Source organism: Triticum dicoccoides, chromosome 6A (assembly GCF_002162155.2).
Source record: "Triticum dicoccoides isolate Atlit2015 ecotype Zavitan chromosome 6A, WEW_v2.0, whole genome shotgun sequence".
Lineage (NCBI taxonomy): Eukaryota > Viridiplantae > Streptophyta > Magnoliopsida > Poales > Poaceae > Triticum > Triticum dicoccoides.
In genome coordinates, this window is record NC_041390.1 from 423,531,415 (window position 1) to 423,545,823 (window position 14,409).

Here is a 14,409-nt window from a genome sequence, read left to right on the forward strand (position 1 = left end):
TCACGATCCAGGTTGCGCTTCGAATGAACGTTGATTCGATCACCATCTTTGTCTTGTCGTCTTGTTCTAAGAACTTCAGCTAATCATGACAAGAAGGGGAAAGGGAAACTCTAGAAGGATCGAACTTCTTGAAGGTCGAACAACTCACGGAATGAGACATAGAACCATCTCTCGGGTTGAGACACGAGATACACATCAAGAGGGGTGGAAAGAAACAGATGACGAAGATTCACTAGGTGGACAATAATTCCACACTTAAGAAGGTGGTAATCGGTTGTCAACGTAGCGAGGAGTTGAGTTGCCATGATACCACAACGATACACCTTCGGGAAGGTGACTCGTAGAGATATCCCCTTAAGTGGCAAAAAGAATTACTTTTGATTCAGAGATCATTGAAACTCTTTAAACCAGCCTAAGGCAATTCTCGAGCGATCGTTTGGAGGGGGTCGGTAGAATGGCATACTCGGACTTGGATGATGTGGATTACCTTGTTGAAGACAACGTAATGGATGAATTTGCTTATCACCGGAAATGGAAGAGACCCATGGTAGAATGGCACATTGGCGGTGCAAGCTAGCAACAAAATGCAAATGCTAGGAATGATTCTGGTAACTGGGGAAGAACCCAACAATAGGGAGTGAATTCACTGTTTGAAGAGGTCATAGCATTGCCGAGGAAACTGAGAGTAATCCCAGTTAGAGCCGATGATAACCCGTAACGCTTGTGCGTGCTCTCAAGAACTTGAGCATTTCCATATTCATCTAGGTTTTATCAACAACCGCGTCAAGGGTGCTGACAACACAACATACTACCATGATGAATAGCGATGGACGATGCAGATGCGAAGGAGGATAACACTTTCTCAGATTTCACCTTAGCGAGGCCAAGCAAATAAAATCTGGATGATCGACCGAGAGACATTTAGCACTCCGCTTCTAATGTTCTCCTTGATGTGCTAGCGTAACCCATTCATAGATATGGTTTGATATCTAGAACATCAAGTAAAGGTCGGACTTCGGGAGCACAAGAATCCATAAGGAACAACTAGGGAGGTAAATCCTACGAAATCCTTATGGGGAGGTGGCCAACTTCCTCAATCAAGATATTATAATAACAGGGCTACCGGATGGGTGTGTTGGCCACGACATCCACCTTACCGGTTATCGAGAGACCAATATTATAGTTCTTGGGGAAATGTTCCAACCATCATATCTGCCTGAGATTCAGATCTGGTTGGTGTCAGAATATTCCAGGCTCATCGAGTCTAGGAAGAAAAATGAAAGTTTGCAACACAAATCGACGAGATGACGTTGCGAGATTCTCGGGGAATGAACTACGATAGTAAGCTCCAAAACATGAGCTGGTTCTGCTACAAACATGTGAACACGTTGTCCCAGACAAGCATGACCACGTGGTAGTCTTACAATAAAACGCTACCGAGTTCTGGTTGGGAACCATCACCGTGGATAACGAAGTCCTTGCATAAGTCATATTATTAGCTCTTATGAAGGAACTTCTTCTCCTTGAACAAATCAATCAGTGGCTTGGTGTGCTCGGGACACATATGGAATGAAGGTTGCAAGTCTCCAGACCACAGAATACTTCGCACGTGTGCATGACTGATTTGGGATGATTCCAAGGAAACAAAACAATCTTCCTCAAATTCATGGCGGCAACTTGCATCATATGCACATGAATTAGGGAAAGTCACTACTTTCATTCAAACACATGCTTTATGAACGAAACACGAAGAAATGCTTACACAAGTTTCCAACACTAGGTTGATGTTCAACATGATTCATGGGGGGAAACAAAATGCTACTGATGGGCTCAACAGCAACTCATCGGAATTTCCATATCACTGGACTTCCACCATCATGTGAACACGGTGATAGCATTGGTCAGACCAAAGATGTAATGGTGTATGCTCGAGGGATCAACCACGAGTAGGACAACATTACGAGCATCATTGGTACTGATTTGATTTGACGATAGCCCACACTCAAATCAAGGGATTGATAAGACAATAGGTCCAACAACTGATCACAGGGACCAATCGATGAAGATATCATCTTTCTTCAACACACACTACACAAGAATATCCCTTTGGAACGAACTAAGTCAGACAAGCTTTTATCTTCCAACTCTCCAAGTTGTTGTCCAGCTTAACCAACTAGCTCAGGGATATCTAACACCGATTCTTGGAAAGAAGGTGGTTCATAAGAAACCAACTTGATCACGGGCTCAACATAATGGTCAGGTGACGACCTGGTAGTACTTCCGAGAAGATCTTCGGAAAATCACGAACCACCGATATGTTACTAAGCTCGAGAACAATCTTGCTTTTCAGGGCAAGATGATATGATCAAATGAGCGAGGACTTGACAAATCCTAACTCATCAATCAAAGAGTGCACCAGGAAATAAGGACTAGGTAGCACGATCAATCTTAGAATGGTGATTCAATAACCAACATACTAAGAATAAAATTATTATCCTTTAACTACCAAGCAACGAGGTTGCTAGGAGTATTGATTTCACACATCACAATTCATTTGTCGGTATTCCGGTTGCATCAACACGGAACCGAGGAATGAAAAAGGATGGCGAGAAGTATCACTATGTCAAGAATTCACAAAAGGTGGTGCAATTCTCATGAAATTCCTGTCATAAAGAAGGTAATACTTCAGGGTAGAGCAGACCAGAAGCTGGATTGTAACTTGATATGCGGAACACAACTACTTTGACCCAATCCTAAATATGGATGAGGTACTGGAGTTTGTTTCTCCTAGTCATTCAGGACGGAATGGCTTGACGGGCCACAAGAGTAATAGGCATCGACAAACGAACGCGCGCATACTCTTGACTATCAATTGATAGACGAAGGTCAGTAGACAACTAAAGAGGGACAACTCAAAGGAACATATAACTTTCTGAGTTGTGGATGCATAAATTAGTATGTCGAACCGAGTTCAACATAATTCTTCCGGATAACCCATGCAGAAAGGTAGAACTGGCAGAGTCACGATTTATGAATGGAGAACTCCTCAAGAATAATCCTGTTGTGATATTTCAGTTCAATGAGGAACTTCTGCCATAAGTAGTTCATGGTATTTGGAAGAAGAAGATACCACGGGCTTCAAGGACTATCGCAAAGGTTACTAATATCCTAAAGGCACTAGCAATTACTATCAACATGAAGTAGGTAGAGTGAATCTCGGGTTCAAGAACCCAGGAACAGAATACCTATTACTAAGTAGCATCACGGAATGCTTTCGAGAATAAAGGCCAGAATCATCACACTGGGAACACAGATCATGGCTAGACTACTAGATGATCCCCTAAGACACCTAGGGTCATAATAATATCTCCAACATATATGTCAAGGTAACAGAGTACCTCAACTCACTGATTAGTGTGGTTAATCTGGCCCATGGGAACATTGAACCGGGAAGAAAGGATTTGCAAATGCATCAGACTACTTAGAAACCTGGGATGACTCGGACAGCATAACGGCTGTAAATGCTCAGAAAAGATTTGAGACATTCACAAAAATGGTGGCATAATCACTCAGAAGCACAATATCAAGGTTTCGAGATCAACAATTAACATACGGAAGTAGTAGGAACTGAACTGAGACTTAAATCCAACAATCTTATAAGTCCACTGATTAGTAACACGTGATCCTAATAGAAAGAAGAGATAGCCTGGTTCTTAATCCCCGTAGAAGAGAAGATGATGACTCAGATCAGAAGGCCATGAGGTATAAGGAGTAAAAAGAGCCTTACGTTCCATCCCACAATCAATTCCCCTACATATAACTAAAGAATTTCTAGACTCAACATCGACCAGTTTGGCTTGGTAATCCTACAGGCAGTCAAGCTCTGATACCAACGCTGTCAGGACCCCGACTCAATGTCACATCGATCTAGCATGTAACACCTCATATCACTTTGCGGCCTCACGCACGGTATTCCCACGGGTGTCGCCTTACCTTTGCCCGGGACCGTTTGCGTCTTTTGGCACACGTATATGATAGTGTCGCTAGCATCCATATGATAAGGAGCCCGGGCTGACATGGCTAGTCGTAAACCCAAAGTGGCACAGACTTACAGGGACAGGCATTCATGACCCAGCATCGAACGTGTCGGTCATCAGCGAGTGAATCCAGGCTGTAGCACTGGGCTAGCAGGACTCCGGTGAACCGGGCTGTAGCAGGCTAACAGGACTCCGGTATTCATCGCGTGACATTTCCCCGAAGGGACAGACACAGGAACGAAGAAGGACACATGCCGGCCAGCCTAAGTGTTCCGGAGCAGTAGCAAGCTACCATGGCTCGGTGGAAACACTAGGAGACATTTCCCCGTAAGAGAGGCTACTAAAGATAAACAACTAGATGGTCAGATCCCACACATACCAAGCATTTCAATAACATACACACAATATGCTCGATATGTGCAAGTACAACATGGCATCACAACATGACTCTATGACTCAAGTAATCTATTCAATAGGCTCCGAGGAGCGAGATATTACAAACATGGGTCTCACGACCCAACAATCAGAGCATACAAGTCAAAGCACAAGCGGAAGCTATCATGTCTGGGTACAGACATCTATAAATGAAAAAGGCCGAGAAGCCTGACTATCTATCAGATCCTGCCGAGGGCACAAGATCGTAGCTGAGGTAACAAGCTAAACGTCGAAGTCCACGTGGAACTACTAGTGAGACTGAAGTCTCTCTGCAAAAACATAAAGTAGGCAAACGTGAGTACAAATGTACCCAGCAAGACTTACATCAGAACTATCTACATATGCATCATTATCAACAAAGGGGATGGTGGGGTTTAACTGCAGCAAGCCAGCTTTGACTCGGTGGCTATCCTAAACTACGACTACAAGCGACTCTTTTGAGGTGGCGCACACGAGTCCACATATTCACCATATCAATACACCACTATGGATCCGCTCCCGTCTCCCTACGAGAACGCCATCCATAGCACTCACGCTTATCTTGCGCATTTTAAAGTATCCACTTTCACTTGTCTATGAACTGATATAAGCAACCCAGAAGTCCTTTTCCGCGGACACGGCTATTCGAATAGATGATGTTAACCCTGCAGGGGTGTACTTCTTCATACATGTTTCCACCACTTAGCATCTGCACACGACATGTGCTCGGCAGACTTCAAGCGAAAGCCGACGTGGGTGTAGACCACGACCTACCTAAACACTCAAGTCTCTAGTCCAGGTTTATCGCCTATTCGGGTTCCATCCATGAGGAGATCCGACCGGAGTTTCGCTCACAGCCCCAAACGATGTGAACAGGGTTCCGTGACACCAAACGGGCGCCCAGTATACCCGGCCACGTGCCTACCGCATCACAGCCCACCCCTACGGTCAGCGCTGTCCACGGCCTCCAGCATACTACAAACACCAGAAACTACTTGCAACTCCTGGACAGAGGACAAGGGTGAATAAGAAGTCGAGCGGGGTCATATTTCAGGGCCCAATGTATGGTAGTAGCTGAATCATGGATCACAAACACAGAACTCAGTTCCTGAGGACGGCTTCAATGAGACAACCCACCATGTACTCCTACATGGCCTCTCTCCGACACCTTTTACCAAATCGTGTTCACACACTTAGCTCACACACAGTAGGACATGTTCACACACCTCTGATTCATCCCGGATGAATCAGACCTGACTCGACTCTAAGCAGTAGCAGGCATGACAAACAAGCATGAATGAGTAGGCACAACAGGGCTCAAACAACTCCTACTCATGCTAGTGGGTTTCATCTATTTACTGTGGCAATGACAGGTCATGCAAAGGATAAAGGGGTTCAGCTACCGCAGCAAGTAACAGATGAATCGATGTTGTCCTAATGCAGTAAGAGAGAGCAGGAGCAAGAGAGTAGGATTGTATCGGAATGAACAAGGGGGTTTTGCTTGCCTGGCACTTCTGAAGATAGCATTGAGTCTTCATCAGTGTCAACGATCGCATCATCGGTATCACGTCTATCGAGAGGGGACAAATACCGGCAACACAGAAGGGAACACAATCAATGCAATGCACAATATGATGCATGATCATGACATGGCAAAATGAATGTGTTTTGGGCTAATGCAACTAGCAACAGATTAAATGAAGTTGGTTTGAATACAAGATTCAAATTCAAACTCCATATGTGATTATTCAAATGCCATTTAATTGATTTGTGCTAAACAGCACCTATAAGTTGTTCTAACATGCATGAAAATGGTACAGATGGATTCCTTGAATTTTTCTGATAATTTTTCATATATAAATTATTTAATTTGGAGTTACGGTTAATTTTCTATGAATTTTAGAAGTTTATACAATTTTCTGGATTTTCTGATTTATTTTAAATCCAGAAAATCATTTAATGCGTCAGCATGACATCACCTTGACGTCATCAGGTCAACGGGGCAGATTCAGGTCAAACCTGACCAGTGGGGTCCACTGGTCAGTGACTGGGGCTGCTTAGTGCCGCTGACGGGTGGGCCCAGTCAACGGCCATGCCAGCACGGTCAAAACTGACGCGTGGGGCCACTGCAATTAGACTAAACTAAACAGAAAAAAAATACTAATCCTAATTAGGCGTAGGGGCCCACATGGCAGTGGCTCATAGGGTGATTAGCGGGGTGTTTAAGCCCTAATTAGGTGGCCACGTCGTCCCGCCGGAGTTTGGCCAGCGGTGACCACAGAGCACGGCGGAGCACGCCGGACTTGCGCTAGGGGCATCGGATTCGCGCGCTGAGGGCACCGGGGCGTAGCCCGGGCTCTCCCGCATCTGATGGGGTAGGTGGGAGTCTGCGGGGACGCCGGGGCTCGCCGGAACGGAGCTCGCGGCGGCGCCGGAGTTCGGTGAGTGCGGGGTTGGCGCTGTGGTGCACGGGAGGGCGAGTTAGGATATGCGTTAGGCTCCTGGTGGCTTCCTGAGTGCGGTGACACGCTCCGAGACGAGCTCAAACGGCTGTAGTGACGGCGGTGACGAGGTCAGCGGCGGCCGGAGTTCGGCCGCGGCGGAGCTATGGCCTAGAGCTTGCAAACGCGAGGGGAGAGAGAGGGGTTCTGCACGGAGGCTCACCGCGGAGCTGTAGGGAGGGTTAGTGGGCTCGGGGGCGGCCGGAGTGCAGCGAATCGACGGCGACGATCTCTGGTGGCCGAGGAGGGGAACGACGACGTGGGCGGCGATGCAGGGCTTCCGGAGGGCCGTGGATCGGTGGGGAGGAAGAGAGGGTCGAGGCGGAGCTCGCGAGCACAGCGAGGGGTCGAGGGGGAGACGGTGGCCGCGGCGTTACGGTGGCGCGGCTGCGGCTGTGCTCGGCGAGTGAGAGAGAGCAGAGGGGAGGAGGGGGTGCAGAGAGAGAGAGGGGCGGTCAGGGGGGGTGTCGTGGCTTCACCAGGGCGTCGAGGGGGAAGCGGCAAGCAGGAGGTGGCCGGGACGCGTGCCGGCGCGCTGCGGCCACACACCCTCGTGCCCACTGGCACGAGGTTGAGGATGACTGGCACATGGGCCTGGTGGGCTGGCTTCTCTGCTGGGCCAGGTAAGTAACAGGTACCCCCCTCCTTCTCTGTTTCTATTTTAATTGTTGTTTTCTATTTATTTCAATCTGTTTTGATTTAGTTCAAGCACTAAACCATTTTTGTTTCTTCCAATAATTTTTGCAGGGACTGAAAGTAATATTCTAGAGCCCCTCACAAAATATCAGAATTATTGAAGCATTAAAAATATATATAACATATATTTGCTCCAACTCAAATACAATATGTGTTAATTCAAAAATCCAGAATGGCCTAGAAATATGTGCATCATTTTTGGCAGAGGTTTTCACCTTTACCAGAAATCATGAACATTTTCAGAGGGCATTTTGGGTTCATTGAAAGAGATTTTATTTTGACCCTAGTTGAATTGATTTAATGCTAGGGTTTGAGCATCCCCATTTCAATTTTAGGCAAAATTTAAACATGATGCAACACATGACTAGCTAGCTCAGAGCAAACCAGAAGCTAGGGATGTGACACTCGGCCCTAGTGGGTACCCTTTGTAACTGTTACCGCTGAATCGGTGAACCTGTCTCCGACACTCCTCCCAGTCGTCGTAGACTCCGGGAACCTTACCCTTGTACTCGACATACCACGGCATCGCTATGCAGTAGCCAAACGAAACGTTAGTACCAGTTCACAGACAATACATAAGCAATATATAAGTATGCAACAGAACGATCGGAAGAGAAAAGCAAGACATTAATAGCATCGATTACATCTTAAGTTGAACGACTCTCAAAACCAAAGAGACATACTACAAGTTCATTAAAGTTTAATTACAACATGAGACTCAAGGGACCGGAGCGTGGATGAAGCCGCCGTCTATCGTGGGAGTCATGAAAGAACGGGCGTTGTCAGCCTGCATTTGTAGGATTGTGTCGATGTCACTGTTGGACGGTTGATTTCTGAGGTAGAACTGCCCCGCGGTACGAAGGACATCTTGATGGATGATTTCCGCAAACTCCGACTGGATGCGAAAGAATTCTTGTCTGATGTCCGCGTCCTGGATTGCCGACACGCTCGCGGCCCAATCTTTGAGTCTACTCGGTAGCAGAAGTTGATGATGGTCCCGTACGATCGCCCGCATGTGATGGATGGCGTAGTAGGCACCCTTCTGACCGCCAGGCGGCTGCTTGACGCAGCAGAACATCGTATTGTGAGAGAACATGTGCTTGCCGTACTTACGAATAGGCCTGGTGAAGGTGCCTCCAGATTTGACGTAGCCGGGGAGAACATCATCAAGAACCTTCTTGACATTTGTGTAGTCTACGTTCAACTGACGGTCCGGGTCGAAATACGTGGCCATGGAATATTTGGGGCTTAGGAGGATGAGCGTGCAACGTGTGTCACTGCAGAAAACACGGAATGTTAAAAGAAAAACGATCGAAATCTAAGAATTCATATGTTACGGGGCGGTTGAGGGGAGGACTTACTCGGGAAAGTAAGGCACGAGGAAGTTATCCTTATCTTGGTTTGCCAGAATGACGCCTTCGAGGTAAGAACTCGCGACTTGCCGGTCCCCAGCGCTGCCCAAGATCTTGGCACACATGTAGAAGGGGTCGACTATCACGATGTTTGGGGTCTTGTCGCGAATGATCCGCATCTCCATACTCAGCGAAAATAGCCGAACAAAGGTGTAGTGCAGCGGATGAAGGTTCAACATAGCGTGGATGTCATCAAACCGCAGGACGATCGTACCCCCGATGGAGTTATCCACAAAGCCCTTGCCCTCTGGCACCTTGGCCGCGAAAACCGGGTATGCCACATCTTCTCTCCGAGACGCCGCTTCTCCAAAGAAAGAACACTGTCATGCAGACTCCGCATAGCACCGGTTGCAGCATCGAGCATATTTCTCGGTAGCATCGGCCTACCCGCCACATGCACCCTCCTCGAGATATCCTCAGGTGAAGGTGGCCCGTCCTGAGCACGGATCGTACTCGGTGCCGGCTGGCCCGCACCCTTGTTAGTCTTTCTTTTGCGTGCCTTCTTCTTCTCCTGTAATGGGACCGAGTTCTGCTCACAGACCGCCTTCTTGAGTGTGTTGGGGCTGATCATATTTCGCACCTTGCCTATCTGAGGCTCGGTGAAGTCGGCAGCTGGAGGCGTCTCCTGAGAGCTGAACTACAGACGACGCCTGTTGCAACTTGGCTTCTCCGCGGTACCAGCTAGATCGCGCACGTCTTTTGTTGAGTTGGGTTCTTGAGAAGGAGGCCCCATGAAGTCGCCACTGTACCCATGATTGGCAAAGTACTAATCGACGTTGGCAAATGTATCGTCGTCGTCGCCGTTCTGATCCTGTGCCATATGCATGTTTGGATCCAGTGGCATAGGGATGTCCGGCACCGTTGCGGCGGTCTTGCCATGGGGCCGACTTGGCGCCGGCACGACTGGCGGTGTTGTCTTTGGGGTGGTGTCCCCCGCCCCCAAACGAATCTGGCTCTTCGGTCAAAGCAGGGGCCAGCTCAGGTAGGCGCTGAGGGTCATCACGTCATCATCGTCGGCCCCGACGGGTCGAATCGGAGGTAACAACTCGTCGCAGCCTGGCAGCACCCGAACCAGTTGAACCCTAAACAAGTTGGGTGGCATCTGGGTACCGTGGAGCAAGGGGTTGCCGGTTGAACGATTTTGCCCTTGGCGACATCGACCAACTCGTTGTTCACGAAGTGCAGGAGAGTGCACGGAACGTCGGCGGCGCCCTGCGAAAACATGTAGGGCGTCAGGGATGCCCAGTCAAAGGCAAGGAGATGAAGTCCTCGGCCGAGAGAGGCTTAATTAGTTACTGTGATGATGGCGTCGAGCTCGGCTAATGTCGAGGCACCGCCAACGGCGGGCGTGCAGTTGACGGAGGGGCCGCTTGCTGCAGAGGTGCCGGCCGACGTACACCCGGGTGCATTAAGCTCCTGTGCCGGCGTTGGAGACACCAATGCCGCCTCCGCCGGAGACACCAATGGCCCCGCCATCGCGTTCTGCGAGTTGCTGGCCGTGAAGCTAGGAATCGGGGGCGGCCCCTGTTGGCCGCCCGCAATCCACGCACTAATCCCCCGGATCAAGGTAGGCACAATGGCGGTGATCGTCGCTCCGAGTTGTTGTTGCACTTGCTCTTGGACAATCTCCGGAATCCGCGCCACCTGTGCCCTGAGTTCTTGAACCTCGCGCGCCTGGCTTTTCAAGCTGGTCTTTTTCTCCTTTCGCCCACCAGTGTTATAGTATGACGACCATTTTGTCGACAAGCCTTTGCCGGCCACACGACCAGCTGACGTCGGCTTACTGAGCTTATCGTTGTTCTTCATTACATTCAACGCCCTATTTAGAGTGGTGTCCCAAGGGTTGCTCTTAGTCGACCCTGCGCTATTGCTTTCAGTCGCCTGCGGAAGGAATGTGAACCATTTAGAAATTTGGCTTCATTAATTAGAATGCAACCATATGGAGCTAATTACGCGGGGGTGTATTCCTTACCAGAACAAGCTCAAGCGCCCTGGTCTTCGGATCCGTGGTAAGCTCCTTTGTTTTCGGGTCCTTCTTGTACCGGGCCCTGACAAAGTTCCTGGTCTGCTTGTCACCGTATTTATCGAAGAGGGGCGGTAGGCCTTGCTCGGCACGGTCCGCCTCCTCCTTGTCCCATATAGGCTCCGCCACTCTGTAACCGCCGGGACCGAGTGTGTGTTCCCCTAAGTCCAGCTCCCGCATTTCTTTCCCCCACTTACTTGATTCGAAGCTTGCGGTGATCGAGCAATTGATCTTGAAGTCGTTGTAGTCATCTTCGGTGATCGAAGGATTTTTCTCCTTGATCTTCTTATAACTCTCACCTTTCTCGATCATTCTCTTCACATTGCTTTTCCAAGTAGACAGGGCCATGCTCATCTTCGTGAGGGCAACATTGTTCACTTTATTCCCTTTGAGGCTTGTGTTTTCAAATTCAGCGGGGAACTTGTATCGTTCGTGCAGCTTCGTGAAGAGGAGGTTGCACAAATTCCCTCGGTCAGGATGCCTGAGGTTCTCGGTGTTGATCGAGACGGTGCTCCGGAGAATGCACCCGAGCTGAAGCGAGTACCCCTTGACTATTCGTTCGGGCACCTTTGGATTCCCGTTGGAGTCCACTTCAGTAACTTCCTCCTTGAGGGTGCGGAGCACGGTCGGGCGCCGGTCCTTCCGTTGCCTCTTCGGTTGGCTGCCATCTGTGCGTGCACCGCCATCATCAGTGGTGGCATCCTCGGCGGCACCATCAGTGGTGGCATCAGTGGGGTCATCCTCGGCGGTACCATCAGTGGTCTCAGGATCGGTGGGGAAGGCGGCATCCTCATACAAGTGAGGTTGTTCCTCCATCTCCTGGGACAGCTCCCAGAATTTCTTGCCGCCCGAACCCCCGGCCTCATCGTTGTTGGCCATGTTTCTCTATAAATAGGAACAAAGTTTGGTCAAAATGTTGGTTATTGTCAAGGAACAAGATCATGGTCTCATCATTTAGGGTTTGTCGACACCGAGGCATCCTAAAAGCTAAGCTTTTATCATTGAGGGTTTTTCGACGCCGAGGCACCCTAAAAGCCTAAGCTTTCATCATTTCGGTTTTTATCGACACCGAGGCACCCTAAAAGCCATGCATTAGTCACAAGTACGCCGGGGCACTTTATCCTACTTAATTAACTACTAAGATACCCCGGCCCATGCATTAGTCACAAGTACCCCATATGTCCTATTTTTAGCAAAGTCATGCTAAAATTCACGGAAAATTTCAGCATGACCTTTGCTGAAAATAGGACATATGGAGTACCCGAATTTGCCGGAACGGAAGTTAATCGACATTCCAGCAAACTCAAGGGCCTCTCGGGTGGACAAGGCAAAAAAGGACACGATGGTCGGAGACATGACCTTTGCCTAACAGTTCTGAACTCCTGCCAAAACTGAACACAACATATATATATACCAAGCATCTTGCCAACAATCCCAAGGAGAATAACTGGCAACAGAAAACAAAACACTTATGGTAGTATGTTGATGTCCAGCCAATGCACAGAAGTTAAAGGCACCCATTTAACTATGAAACAACATTTTTTGGAGCAACACTCTTAACACTGGAGAATGAAAACTGAACTCAGTCATTACTCATTAATACAACTTTTTTGGTAGCAAAGTAGATTGACAGCTCTTGCATAAGAGAACAGGAAACTAGTGATTGTATAATAAATCATATAACTTACAGGAGGGGTTATCCGATATTCTGGCTTTATAACAACTTGTATGCCCACTGCAGCGAAACAATGAATTACGTTAGTAACCATGAACTGTTCTCAATAACAGTACAGAAGGGCACAATATTGGGCAGTTTGTTAGTCTGGCATGGTAGCAACAGTAAAATATATACAAGCAGGCACTCCCTTCTCTGTATACCAATTCAAAGTCCAACCAATGTCTCACAATATTTTTCAATTTTCAGCATGACCCCCTTCTTCGCAAGGAAGCATGCTCTGACAAGCTAAGTTAAGTTACACATGTAATGGCCAAATTGGGGGAAATTACTAGCTAAACAAGTTTAAGCGCACACACATGCTGGCTACAAGAGAAATGATAGGGTTAAAAGACCAACAAACAAACTCGTGTAAAACTGCCTCAGTTTCAGGTCTAGATTGTTCAATTCCACTTTCCACTCACGAAACCACTCTCAGTTCGATCGAACGAAAGATCAATAGTGGCCAAAACTGAAGAAAAAACTGAATAAAAGCATGACTTGCATACAGAGCACATACCAAGCAGCGGCCTAAAATAGCAAGCATCAAATTAGTAGCAGTATCAAACTGGAAAAAGTACATCCATCGATTTCTAAGAATCGGTAGCATTACCAAATTATCAACTAGCACTAAGCAGCAAGCAGCAAGCAGCAAAAGGGCACTGATTTAGTACCATTGACAGTTCACAGTAGCAAAACTCGGAGACGTACTAACACGAGCTATCAATCACAGTAGCAAAACAAATCCATTCGTCCATCTATTCAATATGCAACAGCAACATCCACCCATCCGGCTAACAAACAGAGGGGTGGGGAACAGGGAGATGAGAGGCACATGTTCTCGAGGCTCACAACTGAAAAATAATTAATAGCTTGCAATAACACATCTTAGTGGAACCAGGCAAGAGAAATAAAAGTTGGCTTGCATTGTGGCTTTTGATGGATGTACGGTCTGCATCAGAAACTACACAGAGACCATCGAAACATGGAACTTCATCCGAGGACATGGAACAAACCTTTCTTTCTCTGCTTCCCCTTCTCACTCCACCTCCAGCCTACTTCTTCCGGTCTGGCTTCACCCGCTCCACCTGCTTGTCCCCCTTCCAAGTTCCAAGTACCAACAAGATGGAAACAAACAAAATCAGAAACTGCTTTGCCAATTTACAGCACTACTTTTGCCACTTGTTACAAGTTTATGGACCTGACAAGTTTGCGATAATGCTAAGGGATTTAACAGTGGTATATATGCGCTGAACGTATCAGCTGGGAGGCCTTCTCTTGTATATATGTTCTAGTGTCACAATGAAGGTGGGATGGCTAGTAATAGCACTAGTTCGATTCAACCCAAATGGATTGGGCTTAATTGACTTGATAGATTACCACAGACGTAACACAGTACACGTCACGCGGATTTGCAAACAAAATTAGCACAGCAAATGGGTTCAAATCAAAACAGGCTACAGATTCTAAATCTACGAGTAAACTAACATCCTAAACATTCTAGGCAGCCCAATCACAAACTAAAAGAAAAAACGGGGGGAAGCTCACCGATGCACCGGGGCGGCGGGGTGTCGGGGCGGCTAGGGCGTCGGGATGGCGGGGCGCCTGGTTG